The sequence below is a fragment of the Agelaius tricolor genome, unplaced genomic scaffold (assembly GCF_023055355.1).
Source record: "Agelaius tricolor isolate 1412-34295 unplaced genomic scaffold, bAgeTri1.0.p SCAF_1, whole genome shotgun sequence".
In the NCBI taxonomy this organism is placed as follows: domain Eukaryota; kingdom Metazoa; phylum Chordata; class Aves; order Passeriformes; family Icteridae; genus Agelaius; species Agelaius tricolor.
This window is the reverse complement of record NW_027269261.1, coordinates 93,077,150-93,100,457: the sequence shown is the minus strand read 5'-3', so window position 1 is coordinate 93,100,457 and position 23,308 is coordinate 93,077,150. Positions and strand designations below refer to the sequence as shown.

Below are 23,308 nucleotides of genomic sequence, written 5' to 3'. Positions count from 1 at the left end.
TTCTTTCTTTCTCTCTTTCTCTCTTTCTTCTGCATAAGGAAGCAAGAATCAGTTCAGACAACCAAGCATGTAAATCATCAGTACAAAATTACGCTAAATCCTTGGTAATTAAAAATACTCATGAAACACTTGAATGATATCTACAACTTGCATGAAGCTGAAACAAGGTTACATTTTCCACAAGAATGCCAACTATATTCCTTCTTCCAGCTTGCTCTATAAAGAGGAGTGATTTGGCAGGTCTCTTAAGGAAAGGAGACCAAACAACTTTGTTGCATTGCCATGGAAATACAAACACAAACAGAGCACCTCCTGCTTCCACAGGCTCCCGTCATTCACAGCTCCAAAGCACCATAGAGCATGAGATGTAGCAGACCCAGGTAACAGCAGAATTCATTTGCTTCCCCCTTTCTGAAACTTTTCCTGAAGTGTAGATCACGTATGTGAGATCCAACACGCCCTTACTGCAATGCTGCCATTATTTTGAATTTGTTTGTGACTCTATCTTTCTCTGTTTCAGCTGGGAATAGAAACAGGAATACTGAAATGCCATATGAAAGGCTATGTATATTTCCTTTTTTTTGATGAGAAATAGAAAATTCCAGAAACTTCTTGAGTTTTTATAAGGTTCTTAGCCTGGTTTTTTTTGATAATAAAGTAAGTCTTTCCTTCATTAAACCACCAAGTATTTTGAGGGGTGACCAATGATCCACAATACTCAACCTTCAAGTTTTCTTCCTGTTTTTACTTCTGAAGTTTTGTGGAACCATTCCAGCCTGTTTCAGCAGGCACCCTAATGCCTCCTCCCTATCTGTATGCCATGAAAAGGAACTTAACCAAGTATTACATGGAAAAGTTATCAGTGAGATCAAAAGGCAAGCAGGTGAAAATCATTGTCCTAGAAATTAATTGGAATGGGATGTGTAAGAAGTTGTTAAAGTAAAAGAAAATTGAGGAAAAAAAGTGCTTTGTTAAATGCCTTCACTGAAACTACCTGTTGCTGTTTTTTAGAGACAGAAATTCTAAACTGCCTGTAAGTTCTCCTTATCTATATTTTCATTTATGTAGAAGGAGGAGGAGCTGTAGTGTCACCCTGCAACTAGGCAATTTGCATCCCTTTTCATACATTTTTGCTATATATAGAACTACTGATCTTGTTCAATCTTCAGGTGTGTCCAATGCTTCAGACTAGTTGGACTCTCCCCCCGATCAGTATTACGAGTGTTCACTGTGGAAATATTAAATATTTTATATACAACATTGCCCCCTACACAGCTACAATCAGCAGCCTGTAGCCTTTTAAGAGGCTCTCCTGGGCTTGGCAACACCTTTTTTAAACAGGCAGTTTATCTTCTGATAAGAAACAGAAATACTTCATTTACAATTGTTTAATGCTCTTAGAGCCTATGCACGCAGTTTCCATAACAAGATAGGAAAAACAAGCCAAGTCTTCTGCGTGGGATTTTTCTGATCTCCAGGATATAGGAACACACCTATGGTATCTTGGTGTATGAGTCATTGGGTTGCTGATGTCATGCAGTGTGTACTGTTCGGCTCAAGTAAGCGATAGGGAGAGTTCACTACAGGGCAATAGCTTCTGATACCCTGACGTATCACCTGCCTGTTGCAAAGCTGTAGCCAGGTATAAAGTTACTTTAAACATATAAAAATTGCATTTAGAAACAGGAAAGCAGCATTCTATTTTCCATTTGTAATGCCCTGTGACTACAGTGCTGAGCATGGAAAATCAAAATCTGCACTGCCGTTCGTCCGTCCCTCTACCTCGCTGCCGCTGGGCTCCCTGGGCACCCTGCAAAGCTGTGGCAACCAAGGTGTGCCACAGGCAAGGAGAACTGCAGGAAGGGTTGCCAATTTTACTTGTTCCTCAAGGTCTTGGAAAGCGCTTTTAAATATGGCTCAGCAAACAAAGCACAAGCCGCACTCCTGAAGGGTTCGCAGCATCTAAATAAGAGTCTCACGTTACTATCCAAACATGCATCGGTGTGGGTGTTGTCAGAATGTACACTCACACATCCTGACACACACAGGATGAGGAGACAAAGCAGTTTATTTCAAGAGAAAAGGCATCAAGACATTGCTGAGCACTTGGACAAGTGAAAATGAGGTTTTGCAGGGGTCCCCATAGCAGGTGGGAACACATGCAGGGTTTCAGTGGTTTGCAAGGACAGCTTTGACTACCGCAAAGGAAACAAAAATAAATGCAGCTGGCTGCTGCTGTGAAGAGGAATTGTTTGCCTACAAACCTGTTGGACATCGTAGAACATCCATCAGCCAGCTATTCTCTATGCATACACTATAACAAATCTTCTTTTAGACAAAATCTAGTAAAATACAGTGACAGTTCAGTGTCAAAGTCAGGTTTGTTTTTTTTCCTTACTTCCAATACTGTCTCTTAAACTCTCTGTCACAAGATCCAAGACCTGCTCCCTGGCATTTCCAAAGTGGTTTTTTTCTTAACCTCTTCTCTCTTATCCTATAGAAAAAGAAACTTCAGACACTTCCTTCTGGCTCTTGAGGTGAGTCCATTCCTGTATCTTCTAGGTTCCCTTTTTTTTTTTTTTTTTTTGCAAATAATCCTTTTCCCCCGTTCTTTATGCTTTCACCTTCTAAAGAATTGCCACCACAGCAAGCAACCAAATTCTCATTTGCTTAATTCACTGTTTCCTTAAAAATTAGGACTAGTAGGGAATAGTTTGAAAGAAGCCATGCACTCAGCCACATCCTAACCTTCATTCTAAGTAAAAAAATGCATGTTATGTCTTAGGAATCATCATCTTTTTCTGGATAATTTGCAAAGAATTACTAAGACTAACAAATATTCACTATTAATAGTTTATCCTTGACTATTAGATGCATGGATGATTAGATGGAGGAGCAGAATATTTTCTTTAGAGGACCTCTAGATAACTCCTTGAATACATATGATTTCACAAACTGCATAGGCCCTTCTGCATAGGCCCTTTTTACTGATAGCAGATATAAAGATATTAGGAAAAATTTCTTCGGCAAAAGAGTGGTCAAGCATTGAAACAATCTGCCCACGAAAGTGGTGGAGACCATCTCTGGATGTATTTAAAAGATGTTCAGATATGGCATTTGGGTTTTGGCAGTGCTGGGCTAAGTGTTGAATCTTAAATGTCTTTTCCAAGCTAAACAATTCTAAGATAAATTACACAAACTGGGGATGTATTGTCAGGAAAGGATCTGAACAGATTCCCTACAGAAGAAATTGGATTTCTTGTTTTGAAAGGGAAAATAATTTAAGCAGAAAGAAATAAAGAACAAATTATACCTTGAAATGAATGGTGAGGAAGAATACATTGCTTGATCTCAGGATAGATTTGCATTGTTGATTTTAGACAATTGTGAAAAACAACATTAAAAGAACACACCAAAAAACCAACCAAACAAACAAAACAAAACAAACAAAACAAAACAACCAAAAAAATACACAGCCAAAATAAACCCTTACCAAATACAACCCCAGAATGCAACAAAATAGTCATTTCCATTTCTGAATTACTAATAATATTCATTAGGCTCTCATCTGAAATACCTTGATTATGAAAGGAAGAATAGTAGCTGGGGTAGATGCAGAGAAGGCTACTGAGATGTCTGAAAAGTGAAGAGTCAATCCAAAAGGAGAAGGCCATAGAAATTATTGTACCTGTTTTCAGCAGGTTGACTAGCAAGATAAGGACTGCTGTCTGACAGTGCCAGAAGGTAAACAGGCCAGTCACAGAAGTAATCTCAGCTCATCAAAACTAGCTGTGAAAGAAGCATGGTAAGGAATCAGATAAAAATTTTTAACCTAAAGGCTGATACTCTATAGAAATAATAATAGCAGAAAACTAATTTGGTTTCAATCTTGAGTCGATAATCAGCAAGGTGAAAATGTTTTTATTGTGATAGCAGAAAACAGACCTTGAAAATTCAGAAGTTCTCCTCCAGTTGTCTTATTTAATATTTGTTGTACTATATTTGCAAACCTGAAAAGAACATCAGCAGAATGCAGAGAAAATAAAGGAACCACCCCAGTGCAGTTCATGTGACTTAGACAAGTGTTTAAATATGGCCAGTTGGACCTATATTGGAAGCCAGAGTTGCTCTCAGACTTGTGTGATCCTGGAGTATCTCTTTGTTGTTGATGGATGCCTGCTGGTTCTGCTGAGCAGGGTAACTCAGAGATGTGTCTCTGCTGGTGTTCACATGCAGATACCATCCTTCCACCTTCAGCCCCTCCCACCACCATAACCTTAGGCTGCTTCCCAGCAGGAACAGGCATCCTTCAGCAACCACAGGGTGCCTGACTCCTTTAAACTGCAGATTAATTCAGGGATTTGTTAATATTGATTTATGGTTGAGAACAAAGTGTTCGCAATTAATTTGACGAAGATACCCGTGTTCATTTTATTAGCAAAGATGGCCAGAACTCTGCAAGGCTGTATGATTTTAAGTGCTTAAAACAAATTAGGACCACTAAATTTCAGATGTCATAAGTAAAATCCAGAATTTTACCCACACATCATCTATTAACTCTTTCATAATCAAATTTCTTTGGCTAATGCTAAATTAACTATTAATACACATTTCAGAGTTATAATTCCGAAACAAAACCAGTTAAATAGATATCAGGACACATTCAGGGATCTTACTAAATCAGCTGGAGAAAACATTTGGGAACTGCTGGTGACAACTTTCCAACAATTATTCAATATGCTATTTTTACACTTCTGCCAAGATCCTGATGAGTTCAAATACAAAGCCCAGGTTACATAGTAATCTATAAACCAGGAAACTAGTGAATGAAAAACCATAGTGGAGTGAAATCCAGAGTGAAGTCATAGTGGAGAAAAAAAATAACAGTGAAATATACCACAGTGAAGTACTTAGCATTAATGGGTCCTGCAGTACGAGTGCAGAGTCTGCAGTTAGAGAAGACCTGGAGAAAGATGAAAGAAAATAGCCACTGAAATAGCAAAAATTTTAAACCTGGAAGACCTACAAAGTGTGGAACCTTAGGCCTTTGAAAAGCTTCAGAGAAGTTATGTTTTCATTTCTTGTCAGAAGAATAAGAGCAGCAAGACATTTATCTGTGTCAGGAAGTGTCAGATATAAATTTTGTTATGCAACTTGATCTTGGAATTTATTTCTCCAGGATGTCAGTGATGCCAAATATCTAGGTAAACTGAAATAGTAAATATATTTTCGGAAAGGGAAAAATATCCGGTGTAGCAATCGATGTTAGTATTACGAAAGTATATGGGTATGAAAAGAAAAGGTATGAAATAATTTTTCATAGTTTATTCCACATTTCCTAGGGAAAAAAGGAATTCCCATCAATCAGATGAGGTTATTGTATCTTTTAATTATTAATACTTTTCATTTTCTGGTTCTACTCATCTTCAGAAAAGGCAAAGAAAGCTATTCTCTTATACTGGCAATTTCAACAGTAAATCTTTCACAGAGAGTAGGAGGAGGCAACACAGAAATATGTTTGTTAGCAGAAAAGAAGATGAATAGTATTTTTAAAGCCTATTAATTCCTCTTGCTCTACTGAAGGCAAGAAAATCCTTACTATGCACTCTGCTGAGAAATAGTCCCAAGCTTTTTCTGTGTTCCAACATTACAGATTAATGAGGATATGATACAAACAGCTATGAGCATTTCCCTATTAACCTTGCAGGTTTACCAAGACACTTAATACATCAGACTTGATGGCAGTACTTGGTGATAGTAGGTCAGGGTTTTTGCCAGCACTTACCCACAAAATGCATTTTTAAAGAGTAAGAAAAGTAAGAGAAATGGCTGTCAGGTCAAAATGGATATAAATTGGAGGGACAGGTGTCTTTAAATAAAAAATCACTGGAAGAGCAGTCCTCAAAGATTTTCTAGAAGACATGTATTTTAATCTATTCATTCCTTCTCTCCAATCTCAAAGAAGTTATGATGTAAGCTTGTTTGGGGCAGGACTGGTATGTTGACTGGCCATAGGTGTGGAGTGTCCTGAGATGCCATCTGAGCTAGTGGATATAACACATGACCCATGGAAGGAAAGCAGACACCCATCTGCAAGGGTAGTCAGAGGCCAGGCAGGCTCCTTGAGAGTATCTCATGTGGCACCAGATGTGTTTGGGTGACTTAATCTGGACCCCAGGACATACAGCTTCAGTGGTTTCATAGAAAAACATTAATTAATGATGTCTGAAAGTGTAGCTGAAAATTTGATCCAAAACTATGACACTGCATAATTAAAACTCATCTGTTACCAAAATTTTGTAATAAAGAAACAGGTAGAGAAGTATGAACACCAGTCTTGTATGGTTTGCTAATGCCATTCTGGGATGAGACTTTAAAACTTTAGTCTTCATTCTGCATTAATATCTTATGCTGTTTATCAGTATAAGGATACTTCCAGTTCTTTGAAGCCTTACAAAGGAGGAGAGGGAAAACAAGAATTCTGATCATGTTATTAACCTTAGGAAACTGCTATAAAAGAAACTTCTATGAATTTCCTAACAAATAGTACATAATTCTAAAAATACTGGTTAAAGCTAAACCATACTCTCACAGAGATGTTTGTTAAAGTGTAATCTGTCAAACCTATTATGCCCAAAGGAGAGTTTTTAATGTATGTGCCTTTTGATAGCCATCTTAATATTTACTGAATTTATGACCAAAATTGTGATCCAGGAAGGCAAAAGAATCATGGATTTCATCTTAAAATACAGTACCTTTCATCAAGGGAAATATGTGTCTGGGAAACAAATTATATACCCTTCCATTGATATGATTTTGTATATTGTTTTATTCTGATAACAAGAACTGAAATCATAATTTATAGAAATCAAAGTGTTACTAAAATCTAGTTTAGGGTCAAACAATTTCATGTACAACACTTCTCTCTGTATCATGTAGGTTTTGTGGCTTAGTAATCATATTCTCATCTCCCTATTATAAAAGATACTTTCTTCTTGCTGCTATGATAAAAAACAGCACAAACAAGGAATTGAACCTCCAGGGGAAATAATAAACCAACTGTAAAAGGCACTACAGCATCAAGAAGCAAAAGCAAGAGAGAGGAATAAAAAAAGTGGAAATATGTATTCACTGCTGTTTTGTAAGTGTGTGTGGTTAATTGTGACAGAGGAAGGAAAATTTTTTTACAGAATTGAAGAATATTTTGAAAAGAAAAATATCTCACAAGCACAAGATAAGGAATTACAATAGTGCAGATCAGGAGGGTCTTCAACATGAAGCTTTTTCTTGTAAAGTGAGATTTCATTTTAGTTGTTTATAAGAAGTCACATCAGTTCGATGATCCCACCAATGTGCAGGAAATTAGTGCATAAAGACAAATAGATAAATCTATAATCAAATTGTGTGTGTGTGTGTGTGTGTGTGTACACTCACATGATGACAACACTGAAGCAATCATGAAGACTCCTGATGACAAAATTGAATAAAAGCCCATATAAAATACTGGTAACAGATGTCATCTCCTGTGAGTGTCCTGATATTTTACCCTTTTCCTCACTTGACATTATAATTTTCTGCAGCAGAACATAAAGCTCTACAAATTCTAAACATATGCACCAAGCAGCAGAAGCAGCCAAGAACCAAGTCCCTATCAATAAGTAAACTTTGAGCAGAAAAGCACACTTCTCCCTGTTTTCAACCTTTCAACATGCTTATCTGGAAATGGACTTTCCTCCCTCCCTGTTTGCCAGTCTCCCCCTTCCTCCCCACCCAGGAGCTGGAAGAGTCTTGCTGATACCAAGGTGCTTTTTCTCATTCAGTGCCTACAAAGCTGACCTCCCATCCTAGAAGAAGTCAGCTGCACTGCAAGGAAGCCAAGAGGGCCCAGTTAACCCAGGTGCATGGGGAGCATGACAAAGCACCGTGGGGCTCCTGTGGGTCTCTGCTGTCCCTCCTCTCAGGCAAGGGTAAGTTTGTTTGCCTTCACTAGTTCAGCAGCCAGCATATAACTCACTGCTGTCCTGAGGGCAGCCTGGGAGGGCATTAGCCAAGAGGATGATGGCTCTGTATAAAGCAATGTAAAGAACTTCCTTCTCTGACTTCTGTCATTTCTAATGGAAAAGGTCAAAATATAATATTCATTTTTTTCTTAATTCCCCCAATGAAATTTTGCCTACGTGTGAGAAGACAGGAGCAGCAGGTTAGGGCTCTCTGTTCTGACCACTGACCTTCCACCTGCCTTACAGAGCAAAGCTGCAGGAGTTCTAAGCTTGATGAAAAGTTGCAGCTTAGCTCTAAGGCCTCTGACATTACATCAGCAACAGCATACTTAATGGCACACCCTTGAAAGAACTGAACATCCTAAGCATAAATTAATCCACTTGGGCATTTCAGAAACATCAGGAGAAACTCTGAGCTCAGATTTGTTGCTCTTATCAAGGTAGTCAGACTTACCAATCATGATGTCATTATCAAAAAGCTAGATAGGCCAACAGCCAATTTACTAGTACCTCATGCTAGAAGAATAAATCTCACTTGAATACCATGAAGCTGTATAGCATTTTCCTTGCCAAAGCAGCTTGTGTTCACAAAACTTAAATGCTAATTATTTAAATACTAATACCTGAAAATATGTTTAGGACTTGGGAATTGTTAAGCATGCATCCCACCTCCAACAAGAAATCTTCCAACAACCTGCAAGAAATCTTCCCTTGCCAAATACAGGCAGATGCCTGGAATTAAAGACTCAGGGTTTCCAGCCCCACCTTCACAATGGCCTCTGAGCCTCATCTTGAGCAAATCCCATGTCCACTCACTTGTTTCTTTTGCTTGAAGTAGGTAAATTCTGTCCCAAGATTCACAGAGTTTTAAGGGGGATCATTTATTTGTCTCTGGCAGTGTTTTGTGTGCTGGCATAAGAATCAAAAAAAGAGATTTAAATAAGACGGCTGTGATTTAGGAATAGTATTCTTCATTTTAGTGTTCCCACTGAAGCATTCCAAACCACGCATCCCTCACTCACTCACTCACTCACTCACTCACTCACTCCCCCCTTTCAGTCCCCCTGTGGCAGGATGGAGAAGAGAATTGGAAGCACAAAGGGTAAAGATCACAGATTGAGATAAGAACAATTTACTGGAAAGAGCAATGGAATAAAACAAACAGTAACAGGAGTAATATCAGTGACAGAGGGAGTTGGCACTACCTGACCTCTCTCTCTTCATGCCACACTTACTCAACCAGAAGGGACCCCATCCTCAGAAAATGACATGAGCTGGTATAGAATAACCTCCAGGTCCTGGCCATGTCCTCTCCTGGCTACTGCAAAAATGCACCTTATCCTGGCTGGAACCAGGACAGACCTGATACAAACACACATGAACCTCTAACATTTGCACCCAGGAGAAAGAGGATGGGAAAACCAGCCCTCCTCACCTCAACACATCTGGGTAATAAAAGAGTTAACTCCTGCTCCCAGTCAGCAAAATTATGTAGCATAGCTGTCCTTTAGTCAATGCAGTTTTAGATTACCCTCTCTAGTTGGCAATATTATTACATTTATCTTTCCACTTATCAACCAAATATCTAATCTTCAAACAGCATATCCTTTCTAGTTGAGTAACAGAATAAACAGCATAATTATATTAAGGCAATTAAGCAAACATTGCACAACATCACCACCTGAGGCTGTCAGTCTACCCGATACCTCATACTGTCCCAGCTAAGCTAACTGACTCTTGAAATAATTAGGAAATAGAATGAAAGTGACTCCTGAGCTGTAGACAGGAACAAGAAGCAGCACTAGACAGGCACAGAAGATGGATGGTAACGGTGGATGTTGTGGGTCCATGTCAATGATAGATGGAAGAGGCTGGAAGAGGATGTCATACAAGCAGGGAGCACATGTCATTGCTGCCAAGTCTTCCTGTGATTTTGGCAAGGGCAACCTTTGGGTTAGGTTTTCTGTTTAAAAAATTGCCCAGTGAGCAATATCCATTTGTCTTTTGACCTTCCTATGTTCCACCCTTATGCAGGCAAAAAATTTTGAGCCTTGAGCAAAAAAAGGAATCAAATGATATGTTAGTGCATCTTTTGAAGCAAAATGTTTAGGAAGATTGTTGAGGAAACTAATTCTTGGTTTTATGTCAGTCAGAGCTAGGCTGTCATAAAGCATTGGGATAAAACTGAAGTACAAGAAGGGAGAGATTACAGAAGAGGCAGAATGAAAGACAAAGAACACTTCTGTATATGAAAAGACAGTAGAAAATGGTGCTTTATTTATCAAAGAGATAGGCAGATGTTCTCTTAACAGGAACAGAGGTCATATAGGATAAAATGGAAATACTCAGCCCAAAGGAGTGCTGTACACACCTGAGAGTCAAGCATTAACTAAGGCTGAATTTCAACCTGGGGAGACAAACAAAAAAAGCCTGACTGTACTAACCAGCATATATAAATGGAAAGATATCTAGAATTTACATAAATGAATGCACAGAAACCTAATTGATTCTTTAATCAACTACATATATCAAGCACCTCTAAAATAGTTTGATTTGTTTCTCGTTCTTTGCTTACCCATACATTATATTTTTCAATTTTGCTGAGTCTTACTTTGAATGCAATAGAGTAAAGGGTTTTCCATTTATTTCTATTGAATGTCTTGTGATCGGAACAGACTTTCTCTATATCAGCCAGCTTAAATATTCCTCTCTGTTACATTTGTCCTTGCCAACAGAACAGGTCAAAATAGGATGATTTTTCATCTCTTCCTTTCCCCATATTGAAATTCTGAAAATATTCAGGCAGTTCAAATTCCTAATTACCTCCTTTTATCTCCTTAGATTACTCATCTGGTAATCTTTGCAATCCATTTCCTTCAAATACCATAAGTAATTAGGTGTCCCTATGGAGTTATTTACCTGTGATTTTTGTCATTTTTTACCAAACCATATCCATTACAACTGCATTGCCCTCTCCAGGTTTTCTGCAAATTTTCTTGCTAAAGAAATGCCTAGAAGCAGCATTTCAGGAACAATTGAGTGTGAGCTGGCATAGTAACACCATAACACCTCACTTTTCTAGGTTCCACTCAGCTCCCCAAGCGCACATTAAAAGGGCGCACGCAGTGTATCTCCCAAGGGTGCCTCTCTGCACTCTCCTCCATTGCATCTTCTCAGCCAATGCCCTTCAACTCTGATGCATGGGAAACTTAGACCATAAATTGGTCTAAATGGGGATAAATTGGTCTGCTTGGGATAATTTAACACAATTGTAGACAAAGCCTTCTCAGCAGGCTTGGTGTCAAAGCAGCAATAGTTTTACATTTGCTGTTACACTGCAGAACTCGCAGCATGTGGTTTCTCCTCCAGAAATTTGGACCTGCCTGGGTGCCAAGTTCCAGTCTCTGAGATGGATGGATGTTGCTCTTCCTCCCCAGCTGGGGTCAGCTGCCTGTGGCAGGACTTACCCCACACTCCCAGGTGTACATGGGGTGTGACAGCACAGCTGTCTCCCCGCTACGTCCAAGGAATGAGCTTATCATCTTCAGCCATCCTTGTGGGCTCCCACCGTGCCCTTTGCTACCACCAACAGCTCCCCAGCCACAGCTCATTCCATGCTGCCTCTTCTGGAAGGCACTCCCTGCCCTCTGCCAGTCTGGGAATGGCTTTTGGTTCACATCTTTTCATCAATCTGGGTAAACGTTGCTGGTGTAAGGTTGCTGCTGCTCACAAACCCAAGACTTTTAACGTGTACCAAATGTTCCTGCAATATGACTGGCTCACCCCACATTAATATAAAAAATACACACTGTAAACACATCCAACTGCTTTTAACATCAAAAGGAAGTTTTCCACTGATTTTTATAAGGTCTGAATTGGGGTCTTGTGACCCTGCTACCATGAAGTATTTACATATATGCCAGACCCTAAGTATGTGAAGAAGCCCTGTGAATTCAATATGCTTCTCAGATGCTTAAACACTTCAGTCAAGGCCTCAATGTTTATTTTAAGCTGCTGTAACAGTGCCACTGTTATATAAAATAAAATCCATGTGAGAATTCCTTTGTTCCTATAAAAGGAGAAATAGGCCTTTACATTAGTATAGATACATACATATAATGTGCCTGTTTATATACATATGCACACATATTTACATACATATATTGGCATCTTTTCTGCTCTTCATATTCCTAAAAGTAAAAGTTTTTTCTCGTTCATAGAATTAACTGCAAAATGCAGCATTTGAGTCCACATTTTTACAGTGGAAAAAAATTCCTTTTAAATGCTCTTGTCCCAGTGCTGATGGATGCTTTCCAAACCAGGAAACTGTCACACAATAGACAAATCAAAAGTCTTAACCTGAGAAGTAGGAATATTTGCCTGGGAAACATATATACAAAAACTCACAACAACAAAAGGAAGAAAGAGAGTTGGGCAACGTAGTGAAAGATTTACCTCAGAGACCATCAAAAGGAAGAATCATTTCCTTTGCTGCTTTAGGGCAATGTTTATTTATATTAAAGTGCAAAAGGTACAGTGGAAATAAACGTCCTCATTATTGTCTATAAAACCTTCAAATAACCTTCATCTTATAATGGCATTCAGGAGACATTTTAGGTCTTCTCTCTCTATTCCTTTTCCTTCTTTTATCTCTTTCCTTTTTTTTTTTTTTTCATTTTGGTTTGATTTTGTTTTTTAATATATAATATGCAGGGTTCAGCCTAAAAATTCCCTACTGAAATTGAGTGACTTCATGCATATATATGCTGAGCAGCTGCAATCACACGTGACTCAGACAGGGCCAATGCAGCGTTTCAATGGCAATGTCTCCAAAAATTAAATAAGAAAAATGAGACTTTACCTTGGGGTAAAGGCTGGCAGACTAACACCGGAAGGGACAGAAACAGTATGTCCCCAGTTCTTCAGTCTCTGATGGAAAAGACTAAATTCTTGCATTGCTTTACAGAAGAACAGATTCCTCCAGATTCACTGCAAATCGCTTAAAGCAGTATAGAAACAGATGGTTAGGTAAATACCATTTTCTCTATACTAGCAAATTGTTTCTGCTCTATTATTATTTGATTCTTTACAATTCATAAATAAGATTAAATCAATAACATCTGTGAACATCACTGCACTTCCGCTCCTCTGAAATACCCCATAACCCTCCATAACTTTCTTTATTGCTATTGAGCCTCATGTCGGGCTATCTTGAAACTCCTAGCCCAACAGGAAATAATGTCTGAATTACAAACACTTGGGGATTTTTTATGGTGGCAGGCAGGCAGGGAGAGGACATAACACTGAAATTCAGGAGTATTAAGAGGATTATGATAACTCTTGGAAACTGAGGGGTTTCTTTGGAGTCTTATTTCTCCTTCAAGTGCAAAACACCTGGAAAGGCAGGCAGCCAGCAGAGACAGGCTCTGGAAATGTCAAATCATCAGAGAAGAGCACCAATTTATCATGCCACATCCTCTGTTAAAAACTCTTCAGGGAGTGTACTTCCCATGCAAGTGGTCTGTGGATAATGCAAAGGAAAGAGCAGCTGGTGTCAGGACCTGAGAGGTTCATCAGTGGCAAAGCCACTTCAGTACCCTCTGTGTCTGGAGAGGTAATCACCACAGCAGTCCAAGACCTAGCCCAGTGTTCCATCTGTGCTGTGCCATGTGTCATCTGGAACTAAAAAAGCACAAAAACATTTCCAGAAGGTGAAATGTTGGCAGAGGCAAAGGCTGATAGGGAGAGACTGCTGTTGCTGGTGAGTCTTGTAGTGTGGCTTAAGAGGCACGTTGTGTTACAGCACTGTACTCATGACTCTGCTGGGACTGGGACTTCTTAAGAGACAATAATATTTTTTTCTCTCTTCTCCATTTAAAGTCTCTGAAATGAGAGGGATGGGGTCAGTGTTCTGCATGCCCTGGCTCCAGCAAGAGGACATGTTTGATGGTGATGAGGTTTGGGGGGAAGTGGAAGACTGAATAGGATAAAGGAAGCTAACTTTGCTGCAATTTCACTCATATCAATGGTTGGGATCAGTGTGCATGGTGGAACGTGACATTAACCATGTTGAAGTGCTGTCTAGGAGAGACGTGGTTGGGGCTGTCAGAAAGCAAATTAACAGCTAACTGATGATCTAGGATCTAATTCTTGAGCTCATTCCTTGGCTCTTCCTGGACATGCCATTTTGCCCTCTCTCCACTGAAGGGAAAAGCTATTTTCCTTACTGCTATTAGTTTTCATGCCTTTAAATACCAGGTATTTATTTAGAGATCAAAAATCATTTGTGGAGTAGATGTGGTAATGAAATGGATCTACAGTCTGCTTTCTGGATTAAATAAAAATGTATAATGTTAATGGTCATATTTTTTCCCAAAGTTTATTAATTTCTCCATGAGAGATCTGAGCCTTTTACATCCATTTACACACATAATCTTTTTTTCCTGGGTAACTAGCTTCTGACTTTTCACAGGAGAATCAACAGCCATAAATCAAAACCATCCTACACAGTTACATACATCCATCTCTGAATATGAACAGGGAGCTAATCACGCAAAAAAGTCATAGGCAAGTCAATTTGCATGCAATCCTGATAGATAGTTGAATCTGTTCAAGCCTCCCAGACCTATGTTTGAGCCTCCTGTAGCTGTGTTAAATCAGACACAAGCATGCATAGGACACGAAGGCCAGAGAGTTTTCATTAAGAGATTGTGCTCTCCACTGTAATTCCTGAGCAAGACAAAATGGCTGAAGAATAAACACAGGCAGTGACCACCAGGGAAAAGGCAAGCCCAGCACTGGGAGCAATTTAGAATAACCTCTGCTTCTTAGTCCTCAGCCCACTTGAAGCACAGGTGTGTTAAGTTCTATTATGCGAGACTGATGCAGTAGCTCCCCAGGCTTCAGTCCCCATTTCCCAGCTGAAAAACAGTATTTGGGCAGTCTGCACTAGTCAGGCTTTGTGAATGTTAACATACAAAAGATGGGTGTATTCCAGACATTTTTCTTCTCTTGAATGACTTCAGGAACCAGCGCTCCGTGTGTAACCCTGCAGCCATATCCATTTTTAGCAGATTTTTCCAAACTCACAAGTTACTATTTGCCCCTTCAAAAGTGTTTAAGCTTTATGTATTAGCCCCCTCCTATATTGTAAGAAAGTTTGAATACTTAATTACACTGATCTAATTTGGCTAAAGAAGTTCACAAATGCTCTTATTTATTTTTATCTGTGCAGTTTCTGTTTGTCTAATGATTTTGAGCATATGCTTCAGAGACACTCTGGGGCTGGACTCTCCAGATCCATAAAACGTGATCCAGAAAATGTAATCTATTTTCAGCAAGCTTAAATCAGTTTTTGCAGACATCCACTAGAGATTTCTAGTGGTTAGAAAATGAAAGAATGTAAAAAAAAGTTAGTTCATGTCAAAATTATTCATTTCTCTTGATAATTATCAGGAACAGATGCTGTATTTAGTTATCTATATTCTGTGATGTGTTAATCCTTGTTTTTCTAGCCCTTTGTTTTTTTCACCAAACACATAGACATTCTTTCTGAAACAAGAAAAGACATCATATCTCTACAATCTGTTTTGTTGGAAAGTTCAGAAAATAGATAAATGACCCGAAGCCATGGGCTTATTTCTTCTAAACAAAAGGTTATCACAGAATGTCAAGATTATTTTTTCATGCCCCTCTTCTTTCTTACATGCATACTACCTCCCACACCCACCTCCTGGCAAATCAAGAAGCTCTGAGCAGTCAGTCCTCACTTTCGTGACTCAGTCTCAGAGCATTAAAGCCGTAAGCTTGGCAGGTGTCCAGGATGAAGAAATATTAACAAATCTCCCACAAAGAGCACTCTAATCATAGCAAGCACTGAAGCCTTGAACATAATATTTCCTCTATGTATAAGATTTCCAATTTGCTTAATGGTCTCTCAAACTTTGCACTATGATATTGCAAATGTTCTTTTAAAAACTCCAAGTCCTCTCCAAACACATAACCAGCATGTACATTACATTATAAAAAAATATCATTTACTCTCCATTTTTGGCTTCCACTGAGAAATCTTCTTCCAAGTCATCATTTATTGGAAAATAAAAAAGAAATACCATGTTCAAGTTATCGTTAAAAGATGCCTCATTTTGTAATTCCCATTGCAACAAGAGAGGCACACACTTCCATGAAACATTGTTGTTTATCTCTTTTTGGATGACCTCATCGAAGGTTAGTTGGAAGAAGATGGAAATGCAGACAGATTTATTGGTAGCTGGAGTGCAAATTTCACACAAAAGTTCAAATGGCAGATTTTATAACTACAGCTAAATGGTCTCAATTTTGTGTGTTATGAGTAATTTCCACAAGTCGTTGTTCTGTTGTCTGCCCCACATCACACACTCAACTCTCCTGCTTTCTCTTAGGATATGAGCTGACACTTTTTCCAGATAGCTACATTCAGAGCAAGGATTTTTACAAAAAAAAATGCAACTGCACCCATTTTTCTTCATACCCAAGAGGTGTGAACAACATCCAGCTAAATCCAATTTTACTGCATCATCTATATTTAGGCTATGGTAGAACTGTAGCAAATACTCTGAATATTGCTTATCTAAGGCCTTTAAGTTTATTTCTATGAATAATTACAATTTAGTTACCAGGGAAACACATATTATAGCAGTCATTCTCCTTATTCATTGGCAGAGAGTTATGTCTGCCACTTTACAGACAAAATGTGTCTGAGTGTAGAACTGCATTAAACAGTAATTTCAAAGGACTTTTCAACAGATATTTTTCCTAAAATAAAAATATTTTTCTAAAACTTTTTTCTTTAAAGTTCCCCAGTCTACACTACTGAAACTCATAAATTGTTCTCTGATTTGGAACATTATTTATTCTTTGAGAATCTTTCTTTAGTAAAAATCTACTCTATGCTGTGAATAAGAATTTTGTAACATGAGCGTGATTAGTCTCCTAGAAAAGACAGGCTATTGAAAGCAGAAGTGTCAGAAGAAATACAAAGGTACAAGAAGAAAGAAAAGCATTACAATAATTTATGCAGTGTATAAATTCAAGTCACTACAAAAGAGCACAGCTCTCCCGCTCATAAGGATGCATGCTAGTCAACCTTACTTAGCTGGGTTTATTTTAAGAAAGCAAGGACTATGGCCAGCTCTGGAGGAGCAGGAGAGAATCCAAACTCTTTCATTAAGGAGGAATTCTGCACATTCAAACCATGTGAAGTGGGGAACACTTGCTATGTCAGCTAGTATTAATGGAGAGAGGAACAACTATGCTTCAGTTACTTATGTGCTATAAAATGTCCCAGTTTTGTTCTTTAAAGCTGCTTAGTTACATTAAAGGACAGCCCTTCCCACATTCCCTAAGTCGGGCAAACACATTCACTTCACAGGAATTCCATGCTATGCCTGATGTTCTGCAGTCCCAGGCTAAATGTGAGCAACTGCAATTCACCTTTGAGCTGGCTATGTTTCACTCTTTAACTAAAGTCAACATAGCTCTGTGTCTTATATTGTTCTTCACATTTCCACAAATTGCTCATGCTAAATATCTGGTTTTCCTTGTACCATTTTTTTTTTCACATCAGTGAACAAAAATGCCTTTTTTAATTTTTACCATTTTAAGCATGGAAAAATAGTGTCTAGAACACTTCATGCAGACATCTCCCTGAAATCTGACACAGTCATTAAAAAAGGGTACAATGCACAATTCAATAAATGTGGGAATTAAAAATTTTAGTAAGTCTTGAGTCATCAGTAACAAAATTAATGAATGAGATGTTTAAAACCCACAATTTCCAAGTTCAAAACTTATGAGCAAGTACTTCCCTTAAATGGTTCTGACTGGTTGCCAGTGGCCAGTTCCCCACATCCTAGACAACAGACATAACTTCAAAATATAAATAACCCTCTTGGTAGAATTGGCATACACACTTCTAGTAGGGTAATAAATTTGACAATGACCACTGAGAAATAGATTTGTTCCTTTCATGTAAAAATGAAGCGTGTTTTAATATGAAAACAAAATTGTTGGTTTGAAAATCCCATATCCAAATTACATCTAAACGTATTTAGATAAACACATGTTCTTAGGAAGCAGAGCATGGAACTGGAGAATATGAAAGACCAATTAAAGAGCTAAGGAAAATTAAGCCCCTGGGTTATACTAATAAAAGAATGATAGTGATCATCTCCCCATCTAGTCTTAATAGCTGTCTTTCATAAATTTTCCATTAAAATCAAATTAAAGTTTGAGCATTGCCATTTCAATGAAATTCTTTGCAGCTGCATTTCTCTCAGCCCAGTGTTAATATTAAGCATTTAGTGAATTTCTTTTAGAAGTTAATTCAATATTGCTTGCCATTATATAGCTACAATCTCATTTTCATTTAATCACCAAGATGTTATGATCTTTCAGGATGAGACAGTTTCAAAAACTATAAAGATTGTTTTCTGAAGTTTAATAGTACCCACTTGGCCATGAGCATTAATTTCAATGAATAGTCAATATTTTCTACATCATACTTTCTACATTCTTCATCCTGACATTAAGTACCCAACTATTCATTTGCAAGACACCATAATCTTTTTATTAAGCACCTTTTGCTGCTTTATGTGCCCCTTTCGAAGCAACATAATTTATGAGCGTCTAAGTATGATCTAGTCATTGCATTTAAAATAAAACGTATTTCAAAATTGGTCAGATCATTCTTGAATTATATTTTCTGGAAATAATTTAATATGACTAGTTCAATAAAGCATTGAAATATTAGGGAAAAAAACCCTCACTGGTTGATTTAAAGTGCTTTTTATGTCAGCTCTGTCTATAAATGTTGCAAGATTGATTTTTCTCTTAAGCAGTTCTTTCTAACAATGTGGAAATGGGGATCTAGGTTTCTTTTTGTATCCTGACTATATACAGGGATTTTGAGATCATTTTCTTTATCAAATAATTTAAGAGAACACATGCAGAAATACTACATTTTACAATGTAACTTTTTCTCAGCTACCTTCATAGTCCCCCCAGCATGGTATTAGATTGCCACTTAGCCAAATGCAGCCCTTCAGAAGCAATGAAGCTCATCTCAGTTATGTGAGGTGGTTCTCATTTCACAGCACCACACTTGTGGAAATCCTGGTGTGAAAAGGAGTCACAGACTACTTTAGGATGGGAGGGACTTGTGGAGGTCATCCGGCCACCCTTCCAGATTGTAGGGTGCTGTAGGGTGGCTTTGACCTGCAGCCCCCAAATCACCTCTGTAGTCTGTGACCTTTCTGAGCTGGAATCCCATTGCCCAGGTCACTGATGAGGATTGCTAAGCAGTGTCAGCCTCAAGTATAACCCCTTAGGAAAATCACCAGTACTCTACAGCCAGCTGGATTTCAAACCACTAATCACAACTTTTGGGTCCAGCAGTTCAGGTGGGTTTCACCCAGCTGTAATTCACAAGTAGTCCTTATCTCAACTGGCTGAACTGCATCAATACTGTGGAGAGAGACTGTTAAAGGCCATCGACTGTTTTTCCCTCCTCTCATAAAAGATCACAATTGGGCCAACCAGACATATTTTTTGCCTTGTGCTGCCTGCTCCCTCTCTTCTTATTCATATGCCTGGACATGACTTCTGGGATCATTTGCTCCACAATCTCACAGAGACTGAGGTGAGGCTGGTAGTTCCCCTGGTTGTCCCTTTTGCCCTTTTATTTGGTTTCTTCTGAAGATAAGTGCGATGCTTGACTTTTATAACCTCCCTCAATTGCTCTGACCTTTCAAAGAGGATAGTTAGCTCCCTCAGCAGTCTCCATGGATTTGTATACGTTCCCTTATTTGATCCTGGATGGGATCATTCACTACTGTAGTCAGTACATCTTTCCCATAAACTTTGCACAAAGAACTTGGAGGCCTGAAAACAGACCTTGCCAGGAAAGAACAAGAGAAACACTGAGCACATCAGAATTTTTTAAGCCTTTTTTCATTAGATTGTCTTCCTATTTAATAGGGAAGTGTTTTTATATAAATCTGCAGGAGGACTGGGAGCCAAACAGAGGCACAATACCAACACAAGACCACGAGAGAGTGTGAGAAATGATTCTTTAAATCCTTCCCTGAGACTTGAAAGCTTAACCTTATAGTCTTCTTTTAAAACATGCCAAGACAGCTATTTTAGTTTTGGTTGTGTTGTTTTTTTTTTCTTTAACCTACAAGTCCATGGCTAACACACTAACACAGACTATGAGAACCCTGGGTCCTAGGCTGTGTTCTGTGAAAGGAGTTTAAGTCCTCCTCCTCTACTGCCTGGAAAAGTGGTCTCATAGCAGATCTACAGACTACATGGGGTTGAAGAAAATGTGGTGGGTTTAGTTCTTTCTACTGGAGCTGTTCCACCTTTGTAAAGGAATTCAATATTTACTAGTCCAGGAATGTTACTTTCTAGCCAAACCATTGAGGACACTCTCTGGAAAATAGGAAAACCTGAGTTCCAAACTCTTCTTCTAGAGGCTTTTTTTTTTTTTTTTTACATCAAGCTGTCAATTGATAAAACATACAAAGACTCCAAGGCAAAGTACAATGTGTCTTGTGTCTCTCTGCTGGTACCTGTGTGGCAAAGTTTTGGTTTTCAGTCAAACTAAAAACATCAGCCTTCAGGCAAGATGTCTCCAGACACCCAAAGTCTTCCTTCCACAGATTTTTCTATTTTTTAAATCTAGTTTGAGTGATCTGCTCCCATCCAAAGAGTCAGATTCCCCTGCACAGCTAATCCATTCTCACTGAGTTGTTCTGTTTAGCCTGCTCTTTCCAGCAGTGACACTAACTAGGGAATTGATAGATTTTCTGGCAGGACATGTGGAATGTACCTGTTGCTTTCAAATCACAGTATGTCTAGACTCATATCCAAAAAAAAATGCTTCCCTGCTAAAAATAGAAGCACGGCATTTTTGGAAAAATACATTAAAAAGGAAGTAAAAAACAAAGGATTAAATATCTTTTTAGATTTGTGAATTACATAGGATGTGGTAAATTGTCTAGTCAGCGTTTGTCTACATGTGGTCTGAACATTTTTTATGGAGATCCTGGGTTTAAATACATATATTTTTTGAATAAAGTTTTAAATCCCAAGAGTTGTGATGCCCATAGCAAATTACAGGGCGTTTTCCTCATCTACAAGATCACTAGTTTTTGCCATTGGTTTTGGGTACTGATTTACCCATAAAAATGAAATGGAAGAGTCACTCTACCAGAGACATATATTGTGTTTTCAGTACAGCTGAGGAAGTTCAAAGAAAAACACACATAGGAACAATTTCTCTGTTCCCACTGCAGTAAATGTACTTAACTTTAAAACTACAGGGTACTTTTTCCAAGGGTGTTCCAGGAATTAAATATTTTTCTGTAGTAGTGAAAGCTTCAGAACCATTCAGAAGTTTTTCATTTTGATTTCTAATTTTAATCCTGACACTATCCTTTTTCTGAAATGATAGAGTGAATTTTATCATTTTGCACTTTCCTAGATAAAAGAAATAACCCCTTACATGGGCAAGGCAAGATGCCTTTATTCATATATTGTTAGTCCCCTAAAATGCCTCCTATTAAATTTCATAAGTACTTCTGATGCCCCATTATCTTAAGTAGGGAAAGGTCATCTTTGTCTGCTTAAAGAAATTCAGAAATGTAGCAAACCCAGAGTTTAAAATATTCCTGGCAGGGTGAGGTTGTTCAGGCAGATTTAGGCAGATGCACATAATTCACAACATTCTTTGGGAATTCCTACCCAGTGAGCATCACTCACAGAATCTGTCCTGTGAGTTTACATTTATTCTTAGTATTGTATCTGTCTTTTCCATCCTGTAAATGTTCAGATTTATATAGTTATAATTGAGCACAGGATAATGGCTCCAAACTCAAAACAGGCCCAGTCAGAATATGAGAAACAGCACAGACAATTCAGTAAGCAGTCTTATTTCCCCGTCTTTCAAACTATTTGCCTTCTTAAAAGTTCACTCAATGTGTACTCTATACTGGAAACAGAAGGATGAATAACACACCTGCAATAGAAATTAAAACCATATCAATACTATTCAGGACACTGCATACTTTTTTTGCCCTAAATTTGGGTTGTATTAATATCACCATTAGTCTGCATCAACAGTAGATCTTCCTTCAGCTCGAAACCTGCTGCTTTAGAGCAGATTAATCTAACTTGGTTACTCAAACCACTTCTGCTCTTTCAGTGCCCCACAATGATTTGTGTATGTAGTATGTTCATTTTAGAAGTGGGATTTCCTTCCTTTTTTCTTGCATCAGTTTAATTATTTTGAGTGGAGAAAATGCTACAGACTTACTGAAGAATACTAGCAACCACTACAGGTCTACAACCTCCCACTAATCCTTGCTTTAATGCAGTCCCAAATTGCTCAGCAAGCTATTTCTGTAAGTGGTTCATACACTCTCCCATGCTGTGAATATTTTTCAAAACAATATTTTAAAAAGAGAAACTCTTTTTTTAATTTTTTCCAAACTTACTAGAAATTAAATTTTTCTACTAAGACCTTCTCCATCCAATTTTTACATGTTCTTTGTGACCCTTTTTATGACTTGACTAAGGGTAAATGGGTTCCCAGGCCAGCATGCGTCCTGGGATAGCATTTTCACAAAATATAATCACCAACACTACCATGACTCAGAAATTGTACACAGGCACTACTACTCTGTACTTACAAAAATCATGGCCATAGGAAAACAAAATGCACTCATTCAATATCACAGATTATAAAAGTACTCATGACAAGCTGAGGTAAAGATTTTAATCAGAGAAAATTTCTCAGAAATTGTAAAAATTGTTGACAGGTCACAGGCACTGGGAATGCTGGATCAGATGCAGGAGCTTTGGGGAGCATGCTCTAACTTTGGAGGGTCAGAGGAAGGTAGAGGCATCCTAACATCCTAACATCTCATCCTAACATCCATATGAGACCAGTGCCAGAACACCTTGGAGGCAAAGTAGAAGGCTTTCACTATGAGGGGTGTGTTTTGAACCACCTCTGGGTAATTGCTAGTTGGGATGGTTCCCCACCTTATTAAAATGAAGGAAGACAAAAAGACCGGTGAGAGGAAATTCAGTACAATTAAACATACAAAGCAGAGGAAACACAGTTCTGTGTTGCTGCTGCTCCATTGCTGCCATGACTCACTACAGTGTCCTTGTTCTGCAAGGACCACAGCTGAGAATGAGATGTGATGTTCCACGTCCTTGTGCTAAACCCACGCACAGCAAGACTAAGACACAGAAAACAA

General features: G+C 38.4%; 1 long non-coding RNA gene across 2 annotated transcripts in view; it reads left to right on the top strand.

Annotated features, from left to right (window-relative positions):
• The first annotated feature begins 237 nt into the window (after positions 1-237).
• LOC139592465 (uncharacterized) overlaps positions 238-23,308 on the top strand; it is a 71,178-nt gene continuing 48,107 nt past the window's right edge. For both annotated transcript variants that reach the window (XR_011680017.1, XR_011680027.1), the window contains exons 1-3: positions 238-380; positions 2,501-2,537; positions 7,821-7,967. This is a non-coding gene — a long non-coding RNA (uncharacterized lncRNA). The remainder of the gene's footprint in view (positions 381-2,500; positions 2,538-7,820; positions 7,968-23,308) is intronic.